This window comes from Idiotropiscis lumnitzeri, chromosome 19 (genome assembly GCF_059441095.1).
Source record: "Idiotropiscis lumnitzeri isolate Australia: NSW breed Sydney's pygmy pipehorse chromosome 19, RoL_Ilum_1.0, whole genome shotgun sequence".
Classification (NCBI taxonomy): Eukaryota; Metazoa; Chordata; class Actinopteri; order Syngnathiformes; family Syngnathidae; genus Idiotropiscis; species Idiotropiscis lumnitzeri.
Window position 1 is genome coordinate 2,231,749 of NC_142409.1, and position 27,296 is coordinate 2,259,044.

The 27,296-nt window shown below is 40.7% G+C and overlaps 18 non-coding genes across 18 annotated transcripts; all 18 read right to left on the minus strand.

Annotated features, from left to right (window-relative positions):
* Nucleotides 1–683: 683 nt before the first annotated feature.
* On the minus strand, nucleotides 684–765 carry trnas-uga (transfer RNA serine (anticodon UGA)). Its single transcript has one exon. It is a non-coding gene; the product is annotated as a tRNA-Ser (tRNA).
* Nucleotides 766–1,981: 1,216 nt separating this feature from the next.
* trnas-aga (transfer RNA serine (anticodon AGA)) lies at nucleotides 1,982–2,063 on the minus strand. Its single transcript has one exon. It is a non-coding gene; the product is annotated as a tRNA-Ser (tRNA).
* Nucleotides 2,064–3,655: 1,592 nt separating this feature from the next.
* trnas-uga (transfer RNA serine (anticodon UGA)) lies at nucleotides 3,656–3,737 on the minus strand. The gene has a single exon. It is a non-coding gene; the product is annotated as a tRNA-Ser (tRNA).
* A 1,219-nt stretch (nucleotides 3,738–4,956) lies between these two features.
* trnas-uga (transfer RNA serine (anticodon UGA)) lies at nucleotides 4,957–5,038 on the minus strand. Its single transcript has one exon. It is a non-coding gene; the product is annotated as a tRNA-Ser (tRNA).
* Nucleotides 5,039–6,630: 1,592 nt separating this feature from the next.
* trnas-uga (transfer RNA serine (anticodon UGA)) lies at nucleotides 6,631–6,712 on the minus strand. The gene has a single exon. It is a non-coding gene; the product is annotated as a tRNA-Ser (tRNA).
* A 1,215-nt stretch (nucleotides 6,713–7,927) lies between these two features.
* trnas-aga (transfer RNA serine (anticodon AGA)) lies at nucleotides 7,928–8,009 on the minus strand. Its single transcript has one exon. It is a non-coding gene; the product is annotated as a tRNA-Ser (tRNA).
* Nucleotides 8,010–9,600: 1,591 nt separating this feature from the next.
* trnas-uga (transfer RNA serine (anticodon UGA)) lies at nucleotides 9,601–9,682 on the minus strand. The gene has a single exon. It is a non-coding gene; the product is annotated as a tRNA-Ser (tRNA).
* A 1,220-nt stretch (nucleotides 9,683–10,902) lies between these two features.
* trnas-aga (transfer RNA serine (anticodon AGA)) lies at nucleotides 10,903–10,984 on the minus strand. Its single transcript has one exon. It is a non-coding gene; the product is annotated as a tRNA-Ser (tRNA).
* Nucleotides 10,985–12,577: 1,593 nt separating this feature from the next.
* Nucleotides 12,578–12,659, minus strand: trnas-uga (transfer RNA serine (anticodon UGA)). Its single transcript has one exon. It is a non-coding gene; the product is annotated as a tRNA-Ser (tRNA).
* A 1,593-nt stretch (nucleotides 12,660–14,252) lies between these two features.
* Nucleotides 14,253–14,334, minus strand: trnas-uga (transfer RNA serine (anticodon UGA)). The gene has a single exon. It is a non-coding gene; the product is annotated as a tRNA-Ser (tRNA).
* A 1,592-nt stretch (nucleotides 14,335–15,926) lies between these two features.
* On the minus strand, nucleotides 15,927–16,008 carry trnas-uga (transfer RNA serine (anticodon UGA)). Its single transcript has one exon. It is a non-coding gene; the product is annotated as a tRNA-Ser (tRNA).
* Nucleotides 16,009–17,227: 1,219 nt separating this feature from the next.
* Nucleotides 17,228–17,309, minus strand: trnas-aga (transfer RNA serine (anticodon AGA)). The gene has a single exon. It is a non-coding gene; the product is annotated as a tRNA-Ser (tRNA).
* Nucleotides 17,310–18,901: 1,592 nt separating this feature from the next.
* trnas-uga (transfer RNA serine (anticodon UGA)) lies at nucleotides 18,902–18,983 on the minus strand. The gene has a single exon. It is a non-coding gene; the product is annotated as a tRNA-Ser (tRNA).
* A 1,219-nt stretch (nucleotides 18,984–20,202) lies between these two features.
* On the minus strand, nucleotides 20,203–20,284 carry trnas-aga (transfer RNA serine (anticodon AGA)). Its single transcript has one exon. It is a non-coding gene; the product is annotated as a tRNA-Ser (tRNA).
* Nucleotides 20,285–21,876: 1,592 nt separating this feature from the next.
* Nucleotides 21,877–21,958, minus strand: trnas-uga (transfer RNA serine (anticodon UGA)). The gene has a single exon. It is a non-coding gene; the product is annotated as a tRNA-Ser (tRNA).
* A 1,531-nt stretch (nucleotides 21,959–23,489) lies between these two features.
* On the minus strand, nucleotides 23,490–23,571 carry trnas-uga (transfer RNA serine (anticodon UGA)). The gene has a single exon. It is a non-coding gene; the product is annotated as a tRNA-Ser (tRNA).
* Nucleotides 23,572–25,163: 1,592 nt separating this feature from the next.
* Nucleotides 25,164–25,245, minus strand: trnas-uga (transfer RNA serine (anticodon UGA)). The gene has a single exon. It is a non-coding gene; the product is annotated as a tRNA-Ser (tRNA).
* A 1,216-nt stretch (nucleotides 25,246–26,461) lies between these two features.
* On the minus strand, nucleotides 26,462–26,543 carry trnas-aga (transfer RNA serine (anticodon AGA)). The gene has a single exon. It is a non-coding gene; the product is annotated as a tRNA-Ser (tRNA).
* Nucleotides 26,544–27,296: the final 753 nt, after the last annotated feature.

The following is a 27,296-nucleotide window of genomic DNA, read 5'->3' on the forward strand; positions in this document are numbered from 1 at the left end:
ACTCATATAATGGGAAATGTGTCTTACCGTGTTAATCGGAATAGGAGGTGGGTCTATGGAAATAAGAACATTGTGTTCTACACAAGTGGGTATAAATTCCACCCTCGCTGGACCTTAACATATTAAATTATGATGATAATATTGGAAAGGTGTTTGACCTCTTTAGATATGGGAATAGTACTTTGGTAATATAAGCAGTTTTGAGAAATTTATGTCGTTAAATTGCCAAAAAGAAACACAGTCCTTGTCCGACAAAGGGCATTTGCAGAACTACGACCCTTCCTTATGGATAAATGGGGATTTTACATGATATGTTTTGATAAATTGTTGAAGACCCTAATCTGATATTAGAAGATAAAGTTACCTGCGGAAAGATACACTTTGGTGGCAGTATTCGACCATGCAAGGGGCGACCACAATGGATTTCTAGTCCATCGTCTTAACCACTCAGTCATCACAGTATGCCAGCTTTAGGTGAGATTTTCCAAGTACAATACAGATTTTGCCAAATTGCCAAAGATCCATAGTCCAAACACTGTATTCGTCCAACAAAACACAGTTTACCCTAATACAACCATTCTTGTAGAATAATGTGGATTTTATATTTTGCATGATGCGATTTGTTCAACTGTTGAAAAGTCTTATCAGATGAGAGAATACCCGGTTCTCCTCTAAAAAGACCACGTTGGCAGCAGGATTTGAACCTACGAGGGGAGACCCCAATGGATTTCAAGTCCATCTCCTTAACCACTCGGCCACACCAACAAAGTGTCCCCCTTGCTGGTTACATTTTCCAAGTCTAATACAAATATTGCTACACTGCAGAAACCCATCAGCCACAAGCACTCACTCCTCCCATTGAAGCAGATGAGGTTGCCGATTGTTGAAGGATCTAGAATACTCATCCTTGTTGTTCGACATTGGTGAGTATGAATTCCATCTTTCTCGTGTCTTGGGAATTCCGATGCTTTTGTTCCGTGAGGCGATGTGTTCTACCTTGCCCCTCTAGATCTGTGGAGGTTTCTCCCAAATTACACGTGGCATTCAGAAAATTGAATCAGTTTTTTAATTGCAAAAGAAATTAAGTCTAAAAACAGTCTTGTTCGAGCAAAACTGGGTTTGTAATGTCCTTCAAGGAGATGTACTAGGGGGCAGAAATCCATCAGCCCCAAGTTTGTAATGTCCTTCAAGATGTGGACGCTTATCTGATAATATAAGCACTCTTTTTGATCCCAGATGAGGTTGCCGACTAATGAAGGAGATAGAATACTCATCTTTTGTTTTCTACATTTGTGAGTATGAATTCCATCTTCCTCGTGTCTTTGAAATTCCGATGCTTTTGTTCCGTAAAGCAACGTGTTCTAGGTTGTCCCTCTGGAGTTGTGGCGGTTTCTCCAAAAACAGGCACGGTGTCAGAAGTTTGAATCAGTCTTTCATATAAAAAAAAAAAACAAGGTTTAAATCCCGTCCTGCTGCAATTGAAGGTAGTTTACACTAATACGTTTCTTGACCGAAAAGAATTTCGAACTTGAGATAAGTTGGCTGAGTGGTTAAGACAATGGATTATTAATACATTGTGTTCTGCACACTTGTCGATACTTGACATTTAAAATGGGACTGATACAATGGGAAAAGTGTCCTACCGTGCTAATCGGAATAGGTGGTGGGTTTATGGAAATAAGAACATTGTGTACTACACACGTGGGGATAAATTCCACCCTTGTTGGACCTTAACATATCAAATTAAGATGATGCTATTGGAAAGGTGTTTGACCTCTTTGGATATGGGAATGGTACTTTGGTAATATAAGCAGTTTTCGGAAATTTGTATGTCGTTAAATTGTGAAAGAAACACGGTCCTTGTCCGACAAAACGGGGTTTGCAGAAATGCAACCGATCCATGTATATAAATGGGAATGTTACGTGATATGTTTTATTAATTTCTGATATTAGAACATCAAGTTCCCTTCTAAAACGTACACGTTGGTGGCAGGATTTGAACCTGCGAGGGGAGACCCCAATGGATTTCTAGTCCATCGCCTTAACCACTCAGCCACACCAACAAAGTGTCCCCGTTGCAGGTTACATTTTCCAAGTACAATACAAATATTGCTACACTGCAGAAACCCATCAGCCACATGCACTCACTCCTCCCATTGAAGCAGATGAGGTTGCCGACTCTTGAAGGATCTAGAATACTCATCCTTGTTGTTCGACATTGGTGAGTATGAATTCCATCTTTCTCGTGTCTTGGGAATTCCGATGCTTTTGTTCCCGAGAGGGAATGTGTTCTACCTTGTCCCTCTGGATCTGTGGAGGTTTCTCCGAAATTACACGTGGCATTCAGAAATTTGAATCAGTCTTGAAATTTCAAAAGATCCTTAGATTCTCCTCTGAAAAGCTCACTTTGGCAGCAGGATAAGAACCTAAGAGGCGACACCCCAGTGAATTTTTAGTCCATCACCCTGACCACTCGGCCACACCAACACAGTTGCCCTCCAGAGGTGACATTTTCTGACGACAATACATATTTTGCTAGGGGGCAAAATTCCATCAGCCCCAAGCACTCACTTTGATTCCATTGAAGCAGATGACATTGCCGACTAATGGAGGAGAGAGAATACTCATCCTTTGTTTTCTGCATTTGTGAGTATGAATTCGATCTTCCTCGTGTCTTTGAAATTCCGATGCTTTTGTTCCGTGAAGCAATGTGTTCTACATTGTCCCTCTGGAGCTGAGGAGGTTTCTCCAAAAACAGGCACGGTTTTAAGAAGTTTGAATCAGTCTTTCATATACAAAAGAACCACGTTTTAAATCCAGTCCTGCTACAATTGAAGGTAGTTTACACTAATACAATGTTTCTTGACCGACATAAGGTTCCAACTTGAGATGAGGTGGCTGAGTGGTTAAGGCAATGCATTGTTAATACATTGTGTTCTGCACACTCGCCGATACTTGACATTTAAAATGGGACTCATATAATGGGAAATGTGTCTTACCGTGTTAATCGGAATAGGTGGTGGGTCTATGGAAATAAGAACATTGTGTTCTACACAAGTGGGTATAAATTCCACCCTCGCTGGACCTTAACATATCAAATTATGATGATAATATAGGAAAGGTGTTTGACCTCTTTAGATATGGGAATAGTACTTTGGTAATATAAGCAGTTTTGAGAAATTTATGTCGTTAAATTGCCAAAAAGAAACACAGTCCTTGTCCGACAAAGGGCATTTGCAGAACTATGACCCTTCCATATGGATAAATGGGGATTTTACATGATATGTTTTGTTAAATTGTTGAAGACCCAAATCTGATATTAGAAGATAAATATACCTGCGGAAAGATACACTTTGGTGGCAGTATTCGAACATGCAAGGGGCGACCACCATGGATTTCCAGTCCAATCTCTTAACCACTCTGTCATCACAGTAAGCCAGTTTTAGGTGAGATTTTCCAAGTACAATACAGATTTTGCCAAATTGCCAAAGAGCCATAGTCCAAACACTGTATTCGTCCAACAAAACACAGTTTACCCTAAAACAACCATTCTTGTAGAATAATGTGGATTTTATATTTTGCATGATGTGATTTGTTCAACTGTTGAAAAGTCTTATCAGATAAGAGAACACCCGGTTCTCCTCTAAAAAGCCCACGTTGGCAGCAGGATTTGAACCTACGAGGGGAGACCCCAATGAATTTCAAGTCCATCGCCTTAACCACTCAGCCACACCAACAAAGTGTCCTCGTTGCAGGTTACATTTTCCAAGTACAATACAAATATTGCTGCACTGCAGAAACCCATCAGCCACATGCACTCACTCCTCCCATTGAAGCAGATGAGGTTGCCGACTGTTGAAGGATCTAGAATACTCATCCTTGTTGTTCGACATTGGTGAGTATGAATTCCATTCTTCTCGTCGTGTCTTGGGAATTCCGATGCTTTTGTTCCGAGAGGGAATGTGTTCTACCTTGTCCCTCTGGATCTGTGGAGGTTTCTCCGAAATTACACGTGGCATTCAGAAATTTGAATCAGTTTTTTAATTGCAAAAGAAATGAAGTCCAAAAACAGTCTTGTTCGAGCAAAACTGAGTTTGTAATGTCCTTCAAGGAGATGTGCTAGGGGGCAGAAATCCATCAGCCCCAAGTTTGCAATGTCCTTCAAGATGTGGACGCTTATCTGATAATATAAGCACTCTTTTTGATCCCAGATGAGGTTGCCGACTAATGAAGGAGATAGAATACTCATCTTTTGTTTTCTACATTTGTGAGTATGAATTCCATCTTCCTCGTGTCTTTGAAATTCTGATGCTTTTGTTCCGTAAAGCAACGTGTTCTAGGTTGTCCCTCTGGAGTTGTGGCGGTTTCTCCAAAAACAGGCACGGTTTTCAGAAGTTTGAATCAGTCTTTCATATAAAAAAAAAAACAAGGTTTAAATCCCGTCCTGCTGCAATTGAAGGTAGTTTACACTAATACGTTTCTTGACCGAAAAGAATTTCGAACTTGAGATAAGTTGGCTGAGTGGTTAAGACAATGGATTATTAATACATTGTGTTCTGCACACTTGTCGATACTTGACATTTAAAATGGGACTGATACAATGGGAAAAGTGTCCTACCGTGCTAATCGGAATAGGTGGTGGGTTTATGGAAATAAGAACATTGTGTACTACACACGTGGGGATAAATTCCACCCTTGTTGGACCTTAACATATCAAATTAAGATGATGCTATTGGAAAGGTGTTTGACCTCTTTGGATATGGGAATGGTACTTTGGTAATATAAGCAGTTTTCGGAAATTTGTATGTCGTTAAATTGTGAAAGAAACACGGTCCTTGTCCGACAAAACGGGGTTTGCAGAAATGCAACCGATCCATGTATATAAATGGGAATGTTACGTGATATGTTTTATTAAATTCTGATATTAGAACATCAAGTTCCCTTCTAAAACGTACACGTTGGTGGCAGGATTTGAACCTGCGAGGGGAGACCCCAATGGATTTCAAGTCCATCGCCTTAACCACTCAGCCACACCAACAAAGTGTCCCCGTTGCAGGTTACATTTTCCAAGTACAATACAAATATTGCTACACTGCAGAAACCCATCAGCCACATGCACTCACTCCTCCCAAAGAAGCAGATGAGGTAGCCGACTGTTGAAGGAGATAGGATACTCATCCTTGTTGTTCTACATTGGTGAGTATGAATTCCATCTTTCTCGTGTCTTGGGAATTCCGATGCTTTTGTTCTGAGAGGGAATGTGTTCTACCTTGTCCCTCTGGATCTGTGGAGGTTTCTCCGAAATTACACGTGGCATTCAGAAATTTGAATCAGTCTTGAAATTGCAAAAGATCCTTAGATTCACCTCTGAAAACCTCACTTTGGCAGCAGGATAAGAACCTACGAGGGGACACCCCAGTGAATTTTTAGTCCATCACCTTGACCACTCGGCCACACCAACACAGTTGCCCTCCAGAGGTGTCATTTTCTGACGACAATACATATTTTGCTAGGGGGCAAAATTCCATCAGCCCCAAGCACTCACTTTGATTCCATTGAAGCAGATGACGTTGCCGACTAATGGAGGAGAGAGAATACTCATCCTTTGTTTTCTGCATTTGTGAGTATGAATTCGATCTTCCTCGTGTCTTTGAAATTCTGATGCTTTTGTTCCGTGAAGCAATGTGTTCTACATTGTCCCTCTGGAGCTGAGGAGGTTTCTCCAAAAACAGGCACGGTTTTCAGAAGTTTGAATCAGTCTTTCATATACAAAAGAACCACGTTTTAAAACCAGTCCTGCTACAATTGAAGGTAGTTTACACTAATACAATGTTTCTTGACCGACAAAAGGTTCCAACTTGAGATGAGGTGGCTGAGTGGTTAAGGCAATGCATTGCTAATACATTGTGTTCTGCACACTCGCCGATACTTGACATTTAAAATGGGACTCATATAATGGGAAATGTGTCTTACCGTGTTAATCGGAATAGGAGGTGGGTCTATGGAAATAAGAACATTGTGTTCTACACAAGTGGGTATAAATTCCACCCTCGCTGGACCTTAACATATCAAATTATGATGATAATATTGGAAATGTGTTTGACCTCTTTAGATATGGGAATAGTACTTTGGTAATATAAGCAGTTTTGAGAAATTTATGTCGTTAAATTGCCAAAAAGAAACACAGTCCTTGTCCGACAAAAGGGCATTTGCAGAACTACGACCCTTCCATATGGATAAATGGGGATTTTACATGATATGTTTTGATAAATTGTTGAAGACCCTAATCTGATATTAGAAGATAAAGTTACCTGCAGAAAGATACACTTTGGTGGCAGTATTCGAACATGCAAGGGGCGACCACAATGGATTTCTAGTCTATTGTCTTAACCACTCAGTCATCACAGTATGCCAGTTTTAGGTGAGATTTTCCAAGTACAATACAGATTTTGCCAAATTGCCAAAGATCCATAGTCCAAACACTGTATTCGTCCAACAAAACACAGTTTACCCTAATACAACCATTCTTGTAGAATAATGTGGATTTTATATTTTGCATGATGCGATTTGTTCAACTGTTGAAAAGTCTTATCAGATGAGAGAACACCCGGTTCTCCTCTAAAAAGCCCACGTTGGCAGCAGGATTTGAACCTACGAGGGGAGACCCCAATGGATTTCAAGTCCATCGCCTTAACCACTCAGCCACACCAACAAAGTGTCCCCCTTGAAGGTTACATTTTCCAAGTCTAATACAAATATTGCTACACTGCAGAAACCCATCAGCCACATGCACTCACTCCTCCCATTGAAGCAGATGAGGTTGCCGACTGTTGAAGGATCTAGAATACTCATTCTTGTTGTTCGACATTGGTGAGTATGAATTCCATCTTTCTCGTGTCTTGGGAATTCCGATGCTTTTGTTCCGTGAGGCGATGTGTTCTACCTTGTCCCTCTAGATCTGTGGAGGTTTCTCCCAAATTATACGTGGCATTCAGAAAATTGAATCAGTTTTTTAATTGCAAAAGAAATTAAGTCTAAAAACAGTCTTGTTCGAGCAAAACTGGGTTTGTAATGTCCTTCAAGGAGATGTGCTAGGGGGCAGAAATCCATCAGCCCCAAGTTTGTAATGTCCTTCAAGATGTGGACGCTTATCTGATAATATAAGCACTCTTTTTGATCCCAGATGAGGTTGCCGACTAATGAAGGAGATAGAATACTCATCTTTTGTTTTCTACATTTGTGAGTATGAATTCCATCTTCCTCGTGTCTTTGAAATTCCGATGCTTTTGTTCCGTAAAGCAACGTGTTCTAGGTTGTCCCTCTGGAGTTGTGGCGGTTTCTCTAAAAACAGGCACGGTTTTCAGAAGTTTGAATCAGTCTTTCATATAAAAAAAAAACAAGGTTTAAATCCCGTCCTGCTGCAATTGAAGGTAGTTTACACTAATACGTTTCTTGACCGAAAAGAATTTCGAACTTGAGATAAGTTGGCTGAGTGGTTAAGACAATGGATTATTAATACATTGTGTTCTGCACACTTGTCGATGCTTGACATTTAAAATGGGACTGATACAATGGGAAAAGTGTCCTACCGTGCTAATCGGAATAGGTGGTGGGTTTATGGAAATAAGAACATTGAGTACTACACACGTGGGGATAAATTCCACCCTTGTTGGACCTTAACATATCAAATTAAGATGATGCTATTGGAAAGGTGTTTGACCTCTTTGGATATGGGAATGGTACTTTGGTAATATAAGCAGTTTTCGGAAATTTGTATGTCGTTAAATTGTGAAAGAAACACGGTCCTTGTCCGACAAAACGGGGTTTGCAGAAATGCAACCGATCCATGTATATAAATGGGAATGTTACGTGATATGTTTTATTATATTCTGATATTAGAACATCAAGTTCCCTTCTAAAACGTACACGTTGGTGGGAGGATTTGAACCTGCGAGGGGAGACCCCGATGGATTTCTAGTCCATCGCCTTAACCACTCGGCCACACCAACACAATGTCCCATGCACAGGTGCCATTTTCCAAGTACAATACAGATATTGCTACACTGCAGAAAACCATAAGCCACATGCACTCACACTTCCCATAGAAGCAGATGAGGTAGCCGACTGTTGAAGGAGATAGAATACTCATCCTTGTTGTTCTACATTGGTGAGTATGAATTCCATCTTTCTCGTGTCTTGGGAATTCCGATGCTTTTGTTCTGAGAGGGAATGTGTTCTACCTTGTCCCTCTGGATCTGTGGAGGTTTCTCCGAAATTACACGTGGCATTCAGAAATTTGAATCAGTCTTGAAATTGCAAAAGATCCTTAGATTCTCCTCTGAAAAGCTCACTTTGGCAGCAGGATAAGAACCTACGAGGGGACACCCCAGTGAATTTTTAGTCCATCACCCTGACCACTCGGCCACACCAACACAGTTGTCCTCCAGAGGTGACATTTTCTGATGACAATACATATTTTGCTAGGGGGCAAAATTCCATCAGCCCCAAGCACTCACTTTGATTCCATTGAAGCAGATGACGTTGCCGACTAATGGAGGAGAGAGAATACTCATCCTTTGTTTTCTGCATTTGTGAGTATGAATTCGATCTTCCTCGTGTCTTTGAAATTCCGATGGTTTTGTTCCGTGAAGCAATGTGTTCTACATTGTCCCTCAGGAGCTGAGGAGGTTTCTCCAAAAACAGGCACGGTTTTAAGAAGTTTGAATCAGTCTTTCATATACAAAAGAACCACGTTTTAAATCCAGTCCTGCTACAATTGAAGGTAGTTTACACTAATACAATGTTTCTTGACCGACAAAAGGTTCCAACTTGAGATGAGGTGGCTGAGTGGTTAAGGCAATGCATTGCTAATACATTGTGTTCTGCACACTCGCCGATACTTGACATTTAAAATGGGACTCATATAATGGGAAATGTGTCTTACCGTGTTAATCGGAATAGGAGGTGGGTCTATGGAAATAAGAACATTGTGTTCTACACAAGTGGGTATAAATTCCACCCTCGATGGACCTTAACATATCAAATTATGATGATAATATTGGAAAGCTGTTTGACCTCTTTAGATATGGGAATAGTACTTTGGTAATATAAGCAGTTTTGAGAAATTTATGTCGGTAAATTGCCAAAAAGAAACACAGTCCTTGTCCGACAAAGGGCATTTGCAGAACTACGACCCTTCCATATGGATAAATGGGGATTTTACATGATATGTTTTGTTAAATTGTTGAAGACCCTAATCTGATATTAGAAGATAAAGTTACCTGCGGAAAGATACACTTTGGTGGCAGTATTCGAACATGCAAGGGGCGACCACAATGGATTTCTAGTCCATCGTCTTAACCACTCAGTCATCACAGTATGCCTGTTGTAGATGAGATTTTCCAAGTACAATACAGATTTTGCCAAATTGCCAAAGATCCATAGTCCAAACACTGTATTCGTCCAACAAAACACAGTTTACCCTAATACAACCATTCTTGTAGAAAAATGTGGATTTTACATTTTGCATGATGCGATTTGTTCAACTGTTGAAAAGTCTTATCAGATGAGAGAACACCCGGTTCTCCTCTAAAAAGCCCACGTTGGCAGCAGGATTTGAACCTACGAGGGGAGACCCCAATGGATTTCAAGACCATCGCCTTAACCACTCAGCCACACCAACAAAGTGTCCCCGTTGCAGGTTACATTTTCCAAGTACAATACAAATATTGCTACACTGCAGAAACCCATCAGCCACATGCACTCACTCCTCCCATTGAAGCAGATGAGGTTGCCGACTGTTGAAGGATCTAGAATACTCATCCTTGTTGTTCGACATTGGTGAGTATGAATTCCATCCTTCTCGTCGTGTCTTGGGAATTCCGATGCTTTTGTTCCGAGAGGGAATGTGTTCTACCTTGTCCCTCTGGATCTGTGGAGGTTTCTCCGAAATTACACGTGGCATTCAGAAATTTGAACCAGTTTTTTAATTGCAAAAGAAATGAAGTCTAAAAACAGTCTTGTTCGAGCAAAACTGAGTTTGTAATGTCCTTCAAGGAGATGTGCTAGGGGGCAGAAATCCATCAGCCCCAAGTTTGCAATGTCCTTCAAGATGTGGACGCTTATCTGATAATATAAGCACTCTTTTTGATCCCAGATGAGGTTGCCGACTAATGAAGGAGATAGAATACTCATCTTTTGTTTTCTACATTTGTGAGTATGAATTCCATCTTCCTCGTGTCTTTGAAATTCCGATGCTTTTGTTCCGTAAAGCAACGTGTTCTAGGTTGTCCCTCTGGAGTTGTAGCGGTTTCTCCAAAAACAGGCACGGTTTTCAGAAGTTTGAATCAGTCTTTCATATAAAAAAAAAAAACAAGGTTTAAATCCCGTCCTGCTGCAATTGAAGGTAGTTTACACTAATACGTTTCTTGACCGAAAAGAATTTCGAATTTGAGATAAGTTGGCTGAGTGGTTAAGACAATGGATTATTAATACATTGTGTTCTGCACACTTGTCGATACTTGACATTTAAAATGGGACTGATACAATGGGAAAAGTGTCCTACCGTGCTAATCGGAATAGGTGGTGGGTTTATGGAAATAAGAACATTGTGTACTACACACGTGGGGATAAATTCCACCCTTGTTGGACCTTAACATATCAAATTAAGATGATGCTATTGGAAAGGTGTTTGACCTCTTTGGATATGGGAATGGTACTTTGGTAATATAAGCAGTTTTCTGAAATTTGTATGTCGTTAAATTGTGAAAGAAACACGGTCCTTGTCCGACAAAACGGGGTTTGCAGAAATGCAACCGATCCATGTATATAAATGGGAATGTTACGTGATATGTTTTATTAAATTCTGATATTAGAACATCAAGTTCCCTTCTAAAACGTACACATTGGTGGCAGGATTTGAACCTGCGAGGGGAGACCCCAATGGATTTCTAGTCCATCGCCTTAACCACTCGGCCACACCAACACAATGTCCCATGAACAGGTGCCATTTTCCAAGTACAATACAGATATTGCTACACTGCAGAAAACCATAAGCCACATGCACTCACACTTCCCATAGAAGCAGATGAGGTAGCCGACTGTTGAAGGAGATAGGATACTCATCCTTGTTGTTCTACATTGGTGAGTATGAATTCCATCTTTCTCGTGTCTTGGGAATTCCGATGCTTTTGTTCTGAGAGGGAATGTGTTCTACCTTGTCCCTCTGGATCTGTGAAGGTTTCTCCGAAATTACACGTGGCATTCAGAAATTTGAATCAGTCTTGAAATTGCAAAAGATCCTTAGATTCTCCTCTGAAAAGCTCACTTTGGCAGCAGGATAAGAACCTACGAGGGGACACCCCAGTGAATTTTTAGTCCATCACCCTGACCACTCGGCCACACCAACACAGTTGCCCTCCAGAGGTGACATTTTCTGACGACAATACATATTTTGCTAGGGGGCAAAATTCCATCAGCCCCAAGCACTCACTTTGATTCCATTGAAGCAGATGACGTTGCCGACTAATGGAGGAGAGAGAATACTCATCCTTTGTTTTCTGCATTTGTGAGTATGAATTCGATCTTCCTCGTGTCTTTGAAATTCCGATGCTTTTGTTCCGTGAAGCAATGTGTTCTACATTGTCCCTCTGGAGCTGAGGAGGTTTCTCCAAAAACAGGCACGGTTTTCAGAAGTTTGAATCAGTCTTTCATATCCAAAAGAACCACGTTTTAAATCCAGTCCTGCTACAATTGAAGGTAGTTTACACTAATACAATGTTTCTTGACCGACAAAAGGTTCCAACTTGAGATGAGGTGGCTGAGTGGTTAAGGCAATGCATTGCTAATACATTGTGTTCTGCACACTCGCCGATACTTGACATTTAAAATGGGACTCATATAATGGGAAATGTGTCTTACCGTGTTAATCGGAATAGGAGGTGGGTCTATGGAAATAAGAACATTGTGTTCTACACAAGTGGGTATAAATTCCACCCTCGATGGACCTTAACATATCAAATTATGATGATAATATTGGAAAGGTGTTTGACCTCTTTAGATATGGGAATAGTACTTTGGTAATATAAGCAGTTTTGAGAAATTTATGTCGTTAAATTGCCAAAAAGAAACACAGTCCTTGTCCGACAAAGGGCATTTGCAGAACTACGACCCTTCCATATGGATAAATGGGGATTTTACATGATATGTTTTGTTAAATTGTTGAAGACCCTAATCTGATATTAGAAGATAAAGTTTTACCTGCGGAAAGATACACTTTGGTGGCAGTATTCGAACATGCAAGGGGCGACCACAATGGATTTCTAGTCCATCGTCTTAACCACTCAGTCATCACAGTATGCCTGTTGTAGGTGAGATTTTCCAAGTACAATACAGATTTTGCCAAATTGCCAAAGATCCATAGTCCAAACACTGCATTCGTCCAACAAAACACAGTTTACCCTAATACAACCATTCTTGTAGAATAATGTGGATTTTACATTTTGCATGATGCGATTTGTTCAACTGTTGAAAAGTCTTATCAGATGAGAGAACACCCGGTTCTCCTCTAAAAAGCCCACGTTGGCAGCAGGATTTGAACCTACGAGGGGAGACCCCAATGGATTTCAAGTCCATCGCCTTAACCACTCGGCCACACCAACACAATGTCCCATGAACAGGTGCCATTTTCCAAGTACAATACAGATATTGCTACACTGCAGAAAACCATAAGCCACATGCACTCACACTTCCCATAGAAGCAGATGAGGTAGCCGACTGTTGAAGGAGATAGGATACTCATCCTTGTTGTTCTACATTGGTGAGTATGAATTCCATCTTTCTCGTGTCTTGGGAATTCCGATGCTTTTGTTCTGAGAGGGAATGTGTTCTACCTTGTCCCTCTGGATCTGTGGAGGTTTCTCCGAAATTACACGTGGCATTCAGAAATTTGAATCAGTCTTGAAATTGCAAAAGATCCTTAGATTCTCCTCTGAAAAGCTCACTTTGGCAGCAGGATAAGAACCTACGAGGGGACACCCCAGTGAATTTTTAGTCCATCACCCTGACCACTCGGCCACACCAACACAGTTGCCCTCCAGAGGTGACATTTTCTGACGACAATACATATTTTGCTAGGGGGCAAAATTCCATCAGCCCCAAGCACTCACTTTGATTCCATTGAAGCAGATGACGTTGCCGACTAATGGAGGAGAGAGAATACTCATCCTTTGTTTTCTGCATTTGTGAGTATGAATTCGATCTTCCTCGTGTCTTTGAAATTCCGATGCTTTTGTTCCGTGAAGCAATGTGTTCTACATTGTCCCTCTGGAGCTGAGGAGGTTTCTCCAAAAACAGGCACGGTTTTCAGAAGTTTGAATCAGTCTTTCATATCCAAAAGAACCACGTTTTAAATCCAGTCCTGCTACAATTGAAGGTAGTTTACACTAATACAATGTTTCTTGACCGACAAAAGGTTCCAACTTGAGATGAGGTGGCTGAGTGGTTAAGGCAATGCATTGCTAATACATTGTGTTCTGCCCACTCGCCGATACTTGACATTTAAAATGGGACTCATATAATGGGAAATGTGTCTTACCGTGTTAATCGGAATAGGAGGTGGGTCTATGGAAATAAGAACATTGTGTTCTACACAAGTGGGTATAAATTCCACCCTCGATGGACCTTAACATATCAAATTATGATGATAATATTGGAAAGGTGTTTGACCTCTTTAGATATGGGAATAGTACTTTGGTAATATAAGCAGTTTTGAGAAATTTATGTCGTTAAATTGCCAAAAAGAAACACAGTCCTTGTCCGACAAAGGGCATTTGCAGAACTACGACCCTTCCATATGGATAAATGGGGATTTTACATGATATGTTTTGTTAAATTGTTGAAGACCCTAATCTGATATTAGAAGATAAAGTTTTACCTGCGGAAAGATACACTTTGGTGGCAGTATTCGAACATGCAAGGGGCGACCACAATGGATTTCTAGTCCATCGTCTTAACCACTCAGTCATCACAGTATGCCTGTTGTAGGTGAGATTTTCCAAGTACAATACAGATTTTGCCAAATTGCCAAAGATCCATAGTCCAAACACTGTATTCGTCCAACAAAACACAGTTTACCCTAATACAACCATTCTTGTAGAATAATGTGGATTTTACATTTTGCATGATGCGATTTGTTCAACTGTTGAAAAGTCTTATCAGATGAGAGAACACCCGGTTCTCCTCTAAAAAGCCCACGTTGGCAGCAGGATTTGAACCTACGAGGGGAGACCCCAATGGATTTCAAGTCCATCGCCTTAACCACTCGGCCACACCAACAAAGTGTCCCCGTTGCAGGTTACATTTTCCAAGTCTAATACAAATATTGCTACACTGCAGAAACCCATCAGCCACATGCACTCACTCCTCCCATTGAAGCAGATGAGGTTGCCGACTGTTGAAGGATCTAGAATACTCATCCTTGTTGTTCGACATTGGTGAGTATGAATTCCATCTTTCTCGTGTCTTGGGAATTCCGATGCTTTTGTTCTGAGAGGGAATGTGTTCTACCTTGTCCCTCTGGATCTGAGGAGGTTTCTCCGAAATTACACGTGGCATTCAGAAATTTGAATCAGTCTTGAAATTGCAAAAGATCCTTAGATTCTCCTCTGAAAAGCTCACTTTGGCAGCAGGATAAGAACCTACGAGGGGACACCCAAGTGAATTTTTAGTCCATCACCCTGACCACTCGGCCACACCAACACAGTTGTCCTCCAGAGGTGACATTTTCTGATGACAATACATATTTTGCTAGGGGGCAAAATTCCATCAGCCCCAAGCACTCACTTTGATTCCATTGAAGCAGATGACGTTGCCGACTAATGGAGGAGAGAGAATACTCATCCTTTGTTTTCTGCATTTGTGAGTATGAATTCGATCTTCCTCGTGTCTTTGAAATTCCGATGGTTTTGTTCCGTGAAGCAATGTGTTCTACATTGTCCCTCTGGAGCTGAGGAGGTTTCTCCAAAAACAGGCACGGTTTTAAGAAGTTTGAATCAGTCTTTCATATACAAAAGAACCACGTTTTAAATCCAGTCCTGCTATAATTGAAGGTAGTTTACACTAATACAATGTTTCTTGACCGACAAAAGGTTCCAACTTGGGATGAGGTGGCTGAGTGGTTAAGGCAATGCATTGCTAATACATTGTGTTCTGCACACTCGCCGATACTTGACATTTAAAATGGGACTCATATAATGGGAAATGTGTCTTACCGTGTTAATCGGAATAGGAGGTGGGTCTATGGAAATAAGAACATTGTGTTCTACACAAGTGGGTATAAATTCCACCCTCGCTGGACCTTAACATATCAAATTATGATGATAATATTGGAAAGGTGTTTGACCTCTTTAGATATGGGAATAGTACTTTGGTAATATAAGCAGTTTTGAGAAATTTATGTCGTTAAATTGCCAAAAAGAAACACAGTCCTTGTCCGACAAAAGGGCATTTGCAGAACTACGACCCTTCCATATGGATAAATGGGGATTTTACATGATATGTTTTGATAAATTGTTGAAGACCCTAATCTGATATTAGAAGATAAAGTTACCTGCGGAAAGGTACACTTTGGTGGCAGTATTCGAACATGCAAGGGGCGACCACAATGGATTTCTAGTCCATCGTCTTAACCACTCAGTCATCACAGTATGCCAGTTTTAGGTGAGATTTTCCAAGTACAATACAGATTTTGCCAAATTGCCAAAGATCCATAGTCCAAACACTGTATTCGTCCAACAAAACACAGTTTACCCTAATACAACCATTCTTGTAGAATAATGTGGATTTTACATTTTGCATGATGCGATTTGTTCAACTGTTGAAAAGTCTTATCAGATGAGAGAACACCCGGTTCTCCTCTAAATAGCCCACGTTGGCAGCAGGATTTGAACCTACGAGGGGAGACCCCAATGGATTTCAAGTCCATCGCCTTAACCACTCGGCCACACCAACAAAGTGTCCCCGTTGCAGGTTACATTTTCCAAGTCTAATACAAATATTGCTACACTGCAGAAACCCATCAGCCACATGCACTCACTCCTCCCATTGAAGCAGATGAGGTTGCCGACTGTTGAAGGATCTAGAATACTCATCCTTGTTGTTCGACATTGGTGAGTATGAATTCCATCTTTCTCGTGTCTTGGGAATTCCGATGCTTTTCTTCTGAGAGGGAATGTGTTCTACCTTGTCCCTCTGGATCTGTGGAGGTTTCTCCCAAATTACACGTGGCATTCAGAAAATTGAATCAGTTTTTTAATTGCAAAAGAAATTAAGTCTAAAAACAGTCTTGTTCGAGCAAAACTGGGTTTGTAATGTCCTTCAAGGAGATGTGCTAGGGGGCAGAAATCCATCAGCCCCAAGTTTGTAATGTCCTTCAAGATGTGGTCGCTTATCTGATAATATAAGCACTCTTTTTGATCCCAGATGAGGTTGCCGACTAATGAAGGAGATAGAATACTCATCTTTTGTTTTCCACATTTGTGAGTATGAATTCCATCTTCCTCGTGTCTTTGAAATTCCGATGCTTTTGTTCCGTAAAGCAACGTGTTCTAGGTTGTCCCTCTGGAGTTGTGGCGGTTTCTCCAAAAACAGGCACGGTTTTCAGAAGTTTGAATCAGTCTTTCATATAAAAAAAAAAAAAACAAGGTTTAAATCCCGTCCTGCTGCAATTGAAGGTAGTTTACACTAATACGTTTCTTGACCGAAAAGAATTTCGAACTTGAGATAAGTTGGCTGAGTGGTTAAGACAATGGATTATTAATACATTGTGTTCTGCACACTTGTCGATACTTGACATTTAAAATGGGACTGATACAATGGGAAAAGTGTCCTACCGTGCTAATCGGAATAGGTGGTGGGTTTATGGAAATAAGAACATTGTGTACTACACACGTGGGGATAAATTCCACCCTTGTTGGACCTTAACATATCAAATTAAGATGATGCTATTGGAAAGGTGTTTGACCTCTTTGGATATGGGAATGGTACTTTGGTAATATAAGCAGTTTTCTGAAATTTGTATGTCGTTAAATTGTGAAAGAAACACGGTCCTTGTCCGACAAAACGGGGTTTGCAGAAATGCAACCGATCCATGTATATAAATGGGAATGTTACGTGATATGTTTTATTAAATTCTGATATTAGAACATCAAGTTCCCTTCTAAAACGTACACTTTGGTGGCAGGATTTGAACCTGCGAGGGGAGATCCCAATGGATTTCTAGTCCATCGCCTTAACCACTCGGCCACACCAACACAATGTCCCATGAAAAGGTGCCATTTTCCAAGTACAATACAGATATTGCTACACTGCAGAAAACCATAAGCCACATGCACTCACACTTCCCATAGAAGCAGATGAGGTAGCCGACTGTTGAAGGAGATAGGATACTCATCCTTGTTGTTCTACATTGGTGAGTATGAATTCCATCTTTCTCGTGTCTTGGGAATTCCGATGCTTTTGTTCTGAGAGGGAATGTGTTCTACCTTGTCCCTCTGGATCTGTGGAGGTTTCTCCGAAATTACACGTGGCATTCAGAAATTTGAATCAGTCTTGAAATTGCAAAAGATCCTTAGATTCTCCTCTGAAAAGCTCACTTTGGCAGCAGGATAAGAACCTACGAGGGGACACCCCAGTGAATTTTTAGTCCATCACCCTGACCACTCGGCCACACCAACACAGTTGCCCTCCAGAGGTGACATTTTCTGACGACAATACATATTTTGCTAGGGGGCAAAATTCCATCAGCCCCAAGCACTCACTTTGATTCCATTGAAGCAGATGACGTTGCCGACTAATGGAGGAGAGAGAATACTCATCCTTTGTTTTCTGCATTTGTGAGTATGAATTCGATCTTCCTCGTGTCTTTGAAATTCCGATGCTTTTGTTCCGTGAAGCAATGTGTTCTACATTGTCCCTCTGGAGCTGAGGAGGTTTCTCCAAAAACAGGCACGGTTTTAAGAAGTTTGAATCAGTCATTCATATACAAAAGAACCACGTTTTAAATCCAGTCCTGCTATAATTGAAGGTAGTTTACACTAATACAATGTTTCTTGACCGACAAAAGGTTCCAACTTGGGATGAGGTGGCTGAGTGGTTAAGGCAATGCATTGCTAATACATTGTGTTCTGCACACTCGCCGATACTTGACATTTAAAATGGGACTCATATAATGGGAAATGTGTCTTACCGTGTTAATCGGAATAGGAGGTGGGTCTATGGAAATAAGAACATTGTGTTCTACACAAGTGGGTATAAATTCCACCCTCGCTGGACCTTAACATATCAAATTATGATGATAATATTGGAAAGGTGTTTGACCTCTTTAGATATGGGAATAGTACTTTGGTAATATAAGCAGTTTTGAGAAATTTATGTCGTTAAATTGCCAAAAAGAAACACAGTCCTTGTCCGACAAAAGGGCATTTGCAGAACTACGACCCTTCCATATGGATAAATGGGGATTTTACATGATATGTTTTGATAAATTGTTGAAGACCCTAATCTGATATTAGAAGATAAAGTTACCTGCGGAAAGATACACTTTGGTGGCAGTATTCGAACATGCAAGGGGCGACCACAATGGATTTCTAGTCCATCTTCTTAACCACTCAGTCATCACAGTATGCCAGTTTTAGGTGAGATTTTCCAAGTACAATACAGATTTTGCCAAATTGCCATTGATCCATAGTCCAAACACTGTATTCGTCCAACAAAACACAGTTTACCCTAATACAACCATTCTTGTAGAATAATGTGGATTTTACATTTTGCATGATGCGATTTGTTCAACTGTTGAAAAGTCTTATCAGATGAGAGAACACCCGGTTCTCCTCTAAATAGCCCACGTTGGCAGCAGGATTTGAACCTACGAGGGGAGACCCCAATGGATTTCAAGTCCATCGCCTTAACCACTCGGCCACACCAACAAAGTGTCCCCGTTGCAGGTTACATTTTCCAAGTCTAATACAAATATTGCTACACTGCAGAAACCCATCAGCCACATGCACTCACTCCTCCCATTGAAGCAGATGAGGTTGCCGACTGTTGAAGGATCTAGAATACTCATCCTTGTTGTTCGACATTGGTGAGTATGAATTCCATCTTTCTCGTGTCTTGGGAATTCCGATGCTTTTCTTCTGAGAGGGAATGTGTTCTACCTTGTCCCTCTGGATCTGTGGAGGTTTCTCCCAAATTACACGTGGCATTCAGAAAATTGAATCAGTTTTTTAATTGCAAAAGAAATTAAGTCTAAAAACAGTCTTGTTCGAGCAAAACTGGGTTTGTAATGTCCTTCAAGCAGATGTGCTAGGGGGCAGAAATCCATCAGCCCCAAGTTTGTAATGTCCTTCAAGATGTGGACGCTTATCTGATAATATAAGCACTCTTTTTGATCCCAGATGAGGTTGCCGACTAATGAAGGAGATAGAATACTCATCTTTTGTTTTCTACATTTGTGAGTATGAATTCCATCTTCCTCGTGTCTTTGAAATTCCGATGCTTTTGTTCCGTAAAGCAACGTGTTCTAGGTTGTCCCTCTGGAGTTGTGGCGGTTTCTCCAAAAACAGGCACGGTTTTCAGAAGTTTGAATCAGTCTTTCATATAAAAAAAAAAAAAACAAGGTTTAAATCCCGTCCTGCTGCAATTGAAGGTAGTTTACACTAATACGTTTCTTGACCGAAAAGAATTTCGAACTTGAGATAAGTTGGCTGAGTGGTTAAGACAATGGATTATTAATACATTGTGTTCTGCACACTTGTCGATACTTGACATTTAAAATGGGACTGATACAATGGGAAAAGTGTCCTACCGTGCTAATCGGAATAGGTGGTGGGTTTATGGAAATAAGAACATTGTGTACTACACACGTGGGGATAAATTCCACCCTTGTTGGACCTTAACATATCAAATTAAGATGATGCTATTGGAAAGGTGTTTGACCTCTTTGGATATGGGAATGGTACTTTGGTAATATTAGCAGTTTTCTGAAATTTGTATGTCGTTAAATTGTGAAAGAAACACGGTCCTTGTCCGACAAAACGGGGTTTGCAGAAATGCAACCGATCCATGTATATAAATGGGAATGTTACGTGATATGTTTTATTAAATTCTGATATTAGAACATCAAGTTCCCTTCTAAAACGTACACGTTGGTGGCAGGATTTGAACCTGCGAGGGGAGACCCCAATGGATTTCTAGTCCATCGCCTTAACTACTCGGCCATACCAACACAATGTCCCATGAACAGGTGCCATTTTCCAAGTACAATACAGATATTGCTACACTGCAGAAAACCATAAGCCACATGCACTCACACTTCCCATAGAAGCAGATGAGGTAGCCGACTGTTGAAGGAGATAGGATACTCATCCTTGTTGTTCTACATTGGTAAGTATGAATTCCATCTTTCTCGTGTCTTGGGAATTCCGATGCTTTTGTTCTGAGAGGGAATGTGTTCTACCTTGTCCCTCTCGATCTGTGGAGGTTTCTCCGAAATTACACGTGGCATTCAGAAATTTGAATCAGTCTTGAAATTGCAAAAGATCCTTAGATTCTCCTCTGAAAAGCTCACTTTGGCAGCAGGATAAGAACCTACGAGGGGACACCCCAGTGAATTTTTAGTCCATCACCCTGACCACTCGGCCACACCAACACAGTTGCCCTCCAGAGGTGACATTTTCTGACGACAATACATATTTTGCTAGGGGGCAAAATTCCATCAGCCCCAAGCACTCACTTTGATTCCATTGAAGCAGATGACGTTGCCGACTAATGGAGGAGAGAGAATACTCATCCTTTGTTTTCTGCATTTGTGAGTATGAATTCGATCTTCCTCGTGTCTTTGAAATTCCGATGCTTTTGTTCCGTGAAGCAATGTGTTCTACATTGTCCCTCTGGAGCTGAGGAGGTTTCTCCAAAAACAGGCACGGTTTTAAGAAGTTTGAATCAGTCTTTCATATACAAAAGAACCACGTTTTAAATCCAGTCCTGCTACAATTGAAGGTAGTTTACACTAATACAATGTTTCTTGACCGACAAAAGGTTCCAACTTGGGATGAGGTGGCTGAGTGGTTAAGGCAATGCATTGCTAATACATTGTGTTCTGCACACTCGCCGATACTTGACATTTAAAATGGGACTCATATAATGGGAAATGTGTCTTACCGTGTTAATCGGAATAGGAGGTTGGTCTATGGAAATATGAACATTGTGTTCTACACAAGTGGGTATAAATTCCACCCTCGCTGGACCTTAACATATCAAATTATGATGATAATATTGGAAAGGTGTTTGACCTCTTTAGATATGGGAATAGTACTTTGGTAATATAAGCAGTTTTGAGAAATTTATGTCGTTAAATTGCCAAAAAGAAACACAGTCCTTGTCCGACAAAAGGGCATTTGCAGAACTACGACCCTTCCATATGGATAAATGGGGATTTTACATGATATGTTTTGATAAATTGTTGAAGACCCTAATCTGATATTAGAAGATAAAGTTACCTGCGGAAAGATACACTTTGGTGGCAGTATTCGAACATGCAAGGGGCGACCACAATGGATTTCTAGTCCATCGTCTTAACCACTCAGTCATCACAGTATGCCAGTTTTAGGTGAGATTTTCCAAGTACAATACAGATTTTGCCAAATTGCCAAAGATCCATAGTCCAAACACTGTATTCGTCCAACAAAACACAGTTTACCCTAATACAACCATTCTTGTAGAATAATGTGGATTTTATATTTTGCATGATGCGATTTGTTCAACTGTTGAAAAGTCTTATCAGATGAGAGAACACCCGGTTCTCCTCTAAAAAGCCCACGTTGGCAGCAGGATTTGAAACTACGAGGGGAGACCCCAATGGATTTCAAGTCCATCGCCTTAACCACTCGGCCACACCAACAAAGTGTCCCCCTTGCAGGTTACATTTTCCAAGTCTAATACAAATATTGCTACACTGCAGAAACCCATCAGCCACATGCACTCACTCCTCCCATTGAAGCAGATGAGGTTGCCGACTGTTGAAGGATCTAGAATACTCATCCTTGTTGTTCGACATTGGTGAGTATGAATTCCATCTTTCTCGTGTCTTGGGAATTCCGATGCTTTTGTTCCGTGAGGCGATGTGTTCTACCTTGTCCCTCTAGATCTGTGGAGGTTTCTCCCAAATTACACGTGGCATTCAGAAAATTGAATCAGTTTTTTAATTGCAAAAGAAATTAAGTCTAAAAACAGTCTTGTTCGAGCAAAACTGGGTTTGTAATGTCCTTCAAGGAGATGTGCTAGGGGGCAGAAATCCATCAGCCCCAAGTTTGTAATGTCCTTCAAGATGTGGACGCTTATCTGATAATATAAGCACTCTTTTTGATCTCAGATGAGGTTGCAGACTAATGAAGGAGATAGAATACTCATCTTTTGTTTTCTACATTTGTGAGTATGAATTCCATCTTCCTCGTGTCTTTGAAATTCCGATGCTTTTGTTCCGTAAAGCAACGTGTTCTAGGTTGTCCCTCTGGAGTTGTGGCGGTTTCTCCAAAAACAGGCACGGTTTTCAGAAGTTTGAATCAGTCTTTCATATAAAAAAAAAAACAAGGTTTAAATCCCGTCCTGCTGCAATTGAAGGTAGTTTACACTACTACGTTTCTTGACTGAAAAGAATTTCGAACTTGAGATAAGTTGGCTGAGTGGTTAACACAATGGATTATTAATACATTGTGTTCTGCACACTTGTCGATACTTGACATTTAAAATGGGACTGATACAATGGGAAAAGTGTCCTACCGTGCTAATCGGAATAGGTGGTGGGTTTATGGAAATAAGAACATTGTGTACTACACACGTGGGGATAAATTCCACCCTTGTTGGACCTTAACATATCAAATTATGATGATGCTATTGGAAAGGTGTTTGACCTCTTTGGATATGGGAATAGTACTTTGGTAATATAAGCAGTTTTGAGAAATTTATGTCGTTAAATTGCCAAAAAGAAACACAGTCCTTGTCCGACAAAGGGCATTTACAGAACTACGACCCTTCCATATGGATAAATGGGGATTTTACATATGTTTTGTTAAATTGTTGAAGAACCTAATCTGATATTAGAAGATAAAGTTACCTGCGGAAAGATACACTTTGGTGGCAGTATTCGAACATGCAAGGGGCGACCACAATGGATTTCTAGTCCATCGTCTTAACCACTCAGTCATCACAGTGTGCAAGTTGTAGGTGAGATTTTCCAAGTACAATACAGATTTTGCCAAATTGCCAAAGATCCATGGTCCAAACACTGTATTCGTCCAACAAAACACAGTTTACCCTAATACAACCATTCTTGTAGAATAATGTGGATTTTACATTTTGCATGATGAGATTTGTTCAACTGTTGAAAAGTCTTATCAGATGAGAGAACACCCGGTTCTCCTCTAAAAAGCACACGTTGGCAGCAGGATTTGAACCTACGAGGGGAGAACCCAATGGATTTCAAGTCCATCGCCTTAACCACTCGGCCACACCAACAAAGTGTCCCCGTTGCAGGTTACATTTTCCAAGTCTAATACAAATATTGCTACACTGCAGAAACACATCAGCCACATGCACTCACTCCTCCCATTGAAGCAGATGAGGTTGCCGACTGTTGAAGGATCTAGAATACTCATCCTTGTTGTTCGACATTGGTGAGTATGAATTCCATCTTTCTCGTGTCTTGGGAATTCCGATGCTTTTGTTCTGAGAGGGAATGTGTTCTACCTTGTCCCTCTGGATCTGTGGAGGTTTCTCCGAAATTACACGTGGCATTCAGAAATTTGAATCAGTCTTGAAATTGCAAAAGATCCTTAGATTCTCCTCTGAAAAGCTCACTTTGGCAGCAGGATAAGAACCTACGAGGGGACACCCAAGTGAATTTTTAGTCCATCACCCTGACCACTCGGCCACACCAACACAGTTGCCCTCCAGAGGTGACATTTTCTGACGACAATACATATTTTGCTAGGGGGCAAAATTCCATCAGCCCCAAGCACTCACTTTGATTCCATTGAAGCAGATGACGTTGCCGACTAATGGAGGAGAGAGAATACTCATCCTTTGTTTTCTGCATTTGTGAGTATGAATTCGATCTTCCTCGTGTCTTTGAAATTCCGATGCTTTTGTTCCGTGAAGCAATGTGTTCTACATTGTCCCTCTGGAGCTGAGGAGGTTTCTCCAAAAACAGGCACGGTTTTAAGAAGTTTGATTCAGTCTTTCATATACAAAAGAACCACGTTTTAAATCCAGTCCTGCTACAATTGAAGGTAGTTTACACTAATACAATGTTTCTTGACCGACAAAAGGTTCCAACTTGGGATGAGGTGGCTGAGTGGTTAAGGCAATGCATTGCTAATACATTGTGTTCTGCACACTCGCCGATACTTGACATTTAAAATGGGACTCATATAATGGGAAATGTGTCTTACCGTGTTAATCGGAATAGGAGGTTGGTCTATGGAAATATGAACATTGTGTTCTACACAAGTGGGTATAAATTCCACCCTCGCTTGACCTTAACATATCAAATTATGATGATAATATTGGAAAGGTGTTTGACCTCTTTAGATATGGGAATAGTACTTTGGTAATATAAGCAGTTTTGAGAAATTTATGTCGTTAAATTGCCAAAAAGAAACACAGTCCTTGTCCGACAAAAGGGCATTTGCAGAACTACGACCCTTCCATATGGATAAATGGGGATTTTACATGATATGTTTTGATAAATTGTTGAAGACCCTAATCTGATATTAGAAGATAAAGTTACCTGCGGAAAGATACACTTTGGTGGCAGTATTCGAACATGCAAGGGGCGACCACAATGGATTTCTAGTCCATCGTCTTAACCACTCAGTCATCACAGTATGCCAGTTTTAGGTGAGATTTTCCAAGTACAATACAGATTTTGCCAAATTGCCAAAGATCCATAGTCCAAACACTGTATTCGTCCAACAAAACACAGTTTACCCTAATACAACCATTCTTGTAGAATAATGTGGATTTTATATTTTGCATGATGCGATTTGTTCAACTGTTGAAAAGTCTTATCAGATGAGAGAACACCCGGTTCTCCTCTAAAAAGCCCACGTTGGCAGCAGGATTTGAAACTACGAGGGGAGACCCCAATGGATTTCAAGTCCATCGCCTTAACCACTCGGCCACACCAACAAAGTGTCCCCCTTGCAGGTTACATTTTCCAAGTCTAATACAAATATTGCTACACTGCAGAAACCCATCAGCCACATGCACTCAATCCTCCCATTGAAGCAGATGAGGTTGCCGACTGTTGAAGGATCTAGAATACTCATCCTTGTTGTTCGACATTGGTGAGTATGAATTCCATCTTTCTCGTGTCTTGGGAATTCCGATGCTTTTGTTCCGTGAGGCGATGTGTTCTACCTTGTCCCTCTAGATCTGTGGAGGTTTCTCCCAAATTACACGTGGCATTCAGAAAATTGAATCAGTTTTTTAATTGCAAAAGAAATTAAGTCTAAAAACAGTCTTGTTCGAGCAAAACTGGGTTTGTAATGTCCTTCAAGGAGATGTGCTAGGGGGCAGAAATCCATCAGCCCCAAGTTTGTAATGTCCTTCAAGATGTGGACGCTTATCTGATAATATAAGCACTCTTTTTGATCCCAGATGAGGTTGCAGACTAATGAAGGAGATAGAATACTCATCTTTTGTTTTCTACATTTGTGAGTATGAATTCCATCTTCCTCGTGTCTTTGAAATTCCGATGCTTTTGTTCCGTAAAGCAACGTATTCTAGGTTGTCCCTCTGGAGTTGTGGCGGTTTCTCCAAAAACAGGCACGGTTTTCAGAAGTTTGAATCAGTCTTTCATATAAAAAAAAAAACAAGGTTTAAATCCCGTCCTGCTGCAATTGAAGGTAGTTTACACTACTACGTTTCTTGACTGAAAAGAATTTCGAACTTGAGATAAGTTGGCTGAGTGGTTAAGACAATGGATTATTAATACATTGTGTTCTGCACACTTGTCGATACTTGACATTTAAAATGGGACTGATACAATGGGAAAAGTGTCCTACCGTGCTAATCGGAATAGGTGGTGGGTTTATGGAAATAAGAACATTGTGTACTACACACGTGGGGATAAATTCCACCCTTGTTGGACCTTAACATATCAAATTAAGATGATGCTATTGGAAAGGTGTTTGACCTCTTTGGATATGGGAATGGTACTTTGGTAATATAAGCAGTTTTCGGAAATTTGTATGTCGTTAAATTGTGAAAGAAACACGGTCCTTGTCCGACAAAACGGGGTTTGCAGAAATGCAACGGATCCATGTATATAAATGGGAATGTTACGTGATATGTTTTATTAAATTCTGATATTAGAACATCAAGTTCCCTTCTAAAAGGTACACGTTGGTGGCAGGATTTGAACCTGCGAGGGGAGACCCCAATGGATTTCTAGTCCATCCCCTTAACCACTCGGCCACACCAACACAATGTCCCATGAACAGGTGCCATTTTCCAAGTACAATACAGATATTGCTACACTGCAGAAAACCATAAGCCACATGCACTCACACTTCCCATAGAAGCAGATGAGGTAGCCGACTGTTGAAGGAGATAGGAAACTCATCCTTGTTGTTCTACATTGGTGAGTATGAATTCCATCTTTCTCGTGTCTTGGGAATTCCGATGCTTTTGCTCTGAGAGGGAATGTGTTCTACCTTGTCCCTCTGGATCTGTGGAGGTTTCTCCGAAATTACACGTGGCATTCAGAAATTTGAATCAGTCTTGAAATTGCAAAAGATCCTTAGATTCTCCTCTGAAAAGCTCACTTTGGCAGCAGGATAAGAACCTACGAGGGGACACCCCAGTGAATTTTTAGTCCATCACCTTGACCACTCGGCCACACCAACACAGTTGCCCTCCAGAGGTGTCATTTTCTGACGACAATACATATTTTGCTAGGGGGCAAAATTCCATCAGCCCCAAGCACTCACTTTGATTCCATTGAAGCAGATGACGTTGCCGACTAATGGAGGAGAGAGAATACTCATCCTTTGTTTTCTGCATTTGTGAGTATGAATTCGATCTTCCTCGTGTCTTTGAAATTCCGATGCTTTTGTTCCGTGAAGCAATGTGTTCTACATTGTCCCTCTGGAGCTGAGGTTTCTCCAAAAACAGGCACGGTTTTCAGAAGTTTGAATCAGTCTTTCATATACAAAAGAACCACGTTTTAAATCCAG